Here is a 5012-nt window from a genome sequence, read left to right on the forward strand (position 1 = left end):
TTTTTTCATGCAGACTAGGATCGATGCATTCCTGAAGTTTGCTAGATACTTTTAGTAAAGAGCAACTAGTTCTTAAGAGCGATGGCAATGTCGCCGTTAACAGAGCATATTTATCCAAGTTGGGGAGAGATGGACAAAGTTGTTGTTGATGCTGCCATCGGGAAGAGCCACACAAAGCAGTCGATGAGAAATTCAAGCAAGAGGAGCGCGGTAATAAGGAAATGATACTGTGATCACGAGTATCACTCAGAGCAAATTTTAATAGCTCCAGCCGTTGGGTTTTTGTGAGCATTAGACTAACGTAACACAATTCAGACAACGACAACTCCAGCTGACGTTGTTGTTGGTTCAATTGTGATAAGCGCACAACTCCGACGAGCGCGCTTAGAGCAGGAATCTTGATGAAGTATGATGAGAGCGGCTCTCCAAAGAGCGTTTGACGATCGTCGTTCGAAACAGACAACGACAGCTCAAGCTGATGTTGTTGTTGCTTTGATTGTGATGCATGCACATTCCCAGAGAGCGCGCTTAGAGGGAGATGCGTGATTGATTATGATGAGAGCGCCTCATCGATCAGCGTTTGACGAATGTCGCGCAAAACAGACAACGACAACTCCAGCTGACGTTGTTGTTTATTTGACGGTGATGAGCGCAAAACTCCGAAGAGTGCGCTTAGAGCCGGAGTCTTGATGAAATATGATGAGAGCTGCTCTCCAGAGAGCGTTTGACAAACGTCGCGCGAAATAGGCAACGACAAATCCAGCTGATGCCGATGTTGCTTTAATTGTGATGGGTGCACATCTCCGAAGAGCGCGCTTAGAGCGGAAATCTTGATGGAATCTGGTAATAATGCCTCTCCAGTGAGCGTTTGATGAACGTTAGACAGAACAAAAAAGGAAAAATACAGCTGATGATGTTTTTGATTTGGGAGTGACGGGCGCCCAATGCTTAAGAGTGCACTGGGAGCGGCATATGAGTGAGTAATGGTAGCAGCTAGCGATATCGAAACCAGGGGACGTTGACATTGCGAATAAGTAGCATGAAGATGAGGAAGAGGATCATAAAAATTTGCCGTAGTCAAATCGACACCAGAGGCGCCGATTATTGGGGGTTCCCATCAACAATCGGCCTATCCCTGTGGATGAATCGACTGATCTTGATTGGATTGGGCCAGAACACATCACTAAACACAGTCTGAAAGTGCTGCTCGGGTATTCCTAACTTAAAATTGACGAATTCCAGTGTAGCAACATCTACACCATTTTTGACTAAAGGCTTGCAAATTATGGTGGCGGTATCCACACCGAGGTTATTTGCAACATATTCACGCACAGAATCAGATTTTACGTGTGCTCTGAATCTACCAACATGAAGGAATTTATTGCTCGGCACAACTTCGAGTAGTTCACAATTAGGAGCATGAACAACTATTTTCCTCTTGTTCCTGTTATTCTTTACATGGTTCCTGGTGGCAGTAGAAACTGGTGCGGGGGGTATCAGGTCTGCATGGTTGGCTTGACGACCAATTGAAGAAGCTGGAGCCAATGGTTTCACCACTTTTTTACGCTGACTGACATTGCTATTGTCTGTGGTAGAATTGGGAAAAACCTTCAGAAACTTTTAGTTTAAATCCATGTATAGACTCTTCAGGTCATAAAGTTCTTCCATTACTTCATCGATTTTGGAGTATGAATCATTACTCACAACACAGCGATCACACTTCCAGAGTAGAATCGGCATATTTGTTAATAATCTAATAGCATCCTCCGGGAGATCAACACATGCAGTGTGAAAAGTACAACGACAAAGCGATGAGCAACGAACCGCCTCAAAACCGCGAAGCTGCGCTGCTGTAACTTCAGCATTGCACTCGGAGCACGAATAAGAATTCATAGCGAAAAGAAAACACGTCTGACTACAACGAATGCTAATCAGAGACTAATCAGAGATTTACAGCGGAACTCGACTGGAAGCGCTTTCATTGGGGATCGCAACAAAGCATGTAAGTCACTTTGTAACCATGAATAAGATATTGAGACAAAAACAAAAATAAGGCGGCCCTATGCCAAAACAAACGCAGAAAGCAACAACACCTAGAAGTCGAAAACAGAACGCTCGAGGGCATATCTGCATGCCCCTCACCCTTCTGATGCTGTTCGGTTGCGGCGCGCTCAATTTAGGAGATGCACTCTCAAGCACCCCAATAGTTCGGTTTGCTTACCTTTATTGAAGTGTAGCTGCGCGTTTAAAAGCTTTTCGTTTAGTCCATTTGTTAATTGTAAATTCGATTTAGGTTTGCGTTCGATGTTCCAAGTTTAGTCATAAATTTAATGTCGCTTTTAATTATCGTATTTTTATGTTTCGTATATCTTGTAGATTTTAAGGAATAAATATTATTATGTTAAGCAACTAAATTATTTACGTTAAACTCAATGCTGTCCTAGGCGTTTAAGACATTAGCGAAAGGGTCATCAAAAATAATAATTTTTTTGGAAAAGATGATCGCAGGCAGGGTGGGCTATGCAGCCAAAACAACAACAGTGCCTGCAACATATATCTGAGGGAATGTGCAATACTTTTGTTTGACTGTCGTTTCTTCGTCCGGTTGTTATGTGCGTGTCTAGGTATTCTTCGTACGTTGATCGTACCTTTGTCTGTCGCAAGCACCCTCAATTTATAAGAGAGGTGATGCATATGAGAGGACGGGATAGCAGTGGCAAGACCTTCACACCCAAGCGACGAGCACTAGCCATCCATATATAGCGTGTGCTGCTGCTAGTTCTAGATAACATCAGCCCAAAGGTTATTGCTTGGCATAACCTAAAGTCCTGAACATCATCGCTTATAAAACCATGGTTTTTGATCTGCCAATAGGATTGTATTCCGAGGAAGAGCCAAGCGAATAGAGGGCAACAGCAATCCGTTTATCCAACGCAGTGGCTGGGGGTAACTCATGTTAACTAATTATGATGAAAAAATTATTGGATCATGATCTTTAAAAAACGTAAAAATATTACGCTACCTTTTCGTGATACATGATATATTGCTGCTGACGTGTACCGATGAGTGAAATATCGTTAAGAATTAATACAATAATTATTAAAAACCACGAAGTTTAATTCTTTACAACTGATCATGCCTTTTTGAATTAACTTGTCCACGATTGGCGTGCGCAATGCTTAAGTTACGGGAGTAACCGATGTCTTTTTTACAAACGCAACTTTAATTATAAATCATTTTTTCATAAAGTGACTGATAAAACCTTACACTAGGACCAATTAAAAATAAATACATTTCAATTGCATAGTGGAGTTTTTCAGGTAAAATGTTTTACTTTTTGAACGTCGTTATGTATCATGAGCGTTCAGCAGAACAAAATTGATCACTGCCTTTCAGTTCTGCGGTAGGCTCAATGCAAAAAGCTTTTTTGTTTTTTTTGTGCCTTAAACGCTGTTCCGCTGTTGACGTCAGCAGAGATGTCGGCCTACGAAAACGGTCGTACAACAACAGTCTTTGTCTTATAATCTGCCTGCACTCGGCGCTCTCAGAGAAAAATGTAGGCCGGTCCATTATTTCTTTTGCGTCTCTCCGTTATGTTCGGCTAGCGACTAACATTTTGGCCGAAAATTTTCAAGGAGCAGCGACTGTCGAATGCCCTAATATTTTAACTAATATTGTTTATAAAAGTAAATGAAGTAAATTGAATTTACTTATAATGTTATGTTTGCGTATTATACATTATTATTACAAAATAATTATTTAGTTAAGTAATAAAAATTTATTCCACGAAAACTTATTTAAATATTTAAAACATTTTAGTATTAACATTTTTAAGAAATTTATATTGTATTTTTTTAGAGCTCGCAACTAACTGTCGACCGTTTCTCGTTGTCTGCAAATAAGTTTCTTTTCCTGACTCTTTACGAAAATACTCAGAGATCAACCGATTTATGGGATCTTGAATGAGCTCGCTCGCGCTCAGAGCGAAACCGTTTTTTTCTATTCGGTTTTGTTCTGGTTTTTCAAAGACCGCCCTTCAGTTCTGCAGTAGGGACGCGGTGACATGGCTCAATGCAAAAAGTTTTTTGTTTTTTTTTTGTGCCTAAAACGCTGTGCCGCTGTTGAAGACTGCCTACGAAAACGATCGTGCAACAAAGAGAGGCAGATACTCGGATCTTTCCTCTCTTTCTTTGTCTTATAATTTGCCTGCACTCGGCGCTCTCAGAGACAAATTTCGGCCGGTCCGTTATTTTTTTTGCGCCTTTTCGTTATGTTCGGCAAGCGATTAATATTTAGTCGGAAAAATTTTCTTGGCGCAGCGACATGTGAATGCCCTAATGTTATAAATTGTTAATGTTATGCTTACGATTTGTACATTAAAATTACAATAAAATTGTTTAGTTAAGTTATAGAAATTTAGTTCGTTAAAGAAAATTTCTATTGTATTTCTTACTCAAGAACTAAAAATTAAACAGTCGGATATTTCTCGCTTTAGAAAGGGTATAGGTGCAGTGGCACGCGCGAATAGAAATCGAAAGAAATCAAGTGAAGGGGTGAGAGGAAGACTTGGTTCATTCTGTTTGAGTCATTGAAAGGGAAGCAAGCCATTTAAATTGTGAGCAGCAGATTTACTTTTTTCGTTTTTTAAAGTAAAAATAATAAAGTCAGGTAAGTGTTACATTAAGTTTAAGATGTTGTGCATTGATCTTAGTTTAAAGTATTAAGGTATTTAGTGGGTTCTGTTGGCCCAAAGTGGATGATAAAATGTGTTGCACCAATAAAAATCCTGCAAAGGGTAAAACAGAGCTCTAAAAGGTAAATATGCAAATAAACAAATGAAACGCATTTTTTAAACATATGCCCATACATTTTTCAGGAGAGTTGGCCAAGGATTCGGAGGAGCCGGACAAAGGTTTAAGGAAGGCGATGACCAATGTAAAAAGCAAATTAACGTAACATAAAACTAGTCTTACTAACAATAATTGTCCTTTAACAGAAAACATAAATAACAC

At 39.8% G+C, this 5012-nt stretch overlaps 1 long non-coding RNA gene across 1 annotated transcript; it reads left to right on the top strand.

Annotated features, from left to right (window-relative positions):
• Nucleotides 1-4418: 4418 nt before the first annotated feature.
• LOC139354748 (uncharacterized) lies at nucleotides 4419-5012 on the top strand. Its single transcript, XR_011605611.1, has 3 exons — nucleotides 4419-4668; nucleotides 4734-4815; nucleotides 4877-5012. It is a non-coding gene; the product is annotated as an uncharacterized lncRNA (long non-coding RNA).

This window comes from Drosophila suzukii, unplaced genomic scaffold (assembly GCF_043229965.1).
Source record: "Drosophila suzukii unplaced genomic scaffold, CBGP_Dsuzu_IsoJpt1.0 scf_20, whole genome shotgun sequence".
NCBI classification, from domain to species: Eukaryota; Metazoa; Arthropoda; class Insecta; order Diptera; family Drosophilidae; genus Drosophila; species Drosophila suzukii.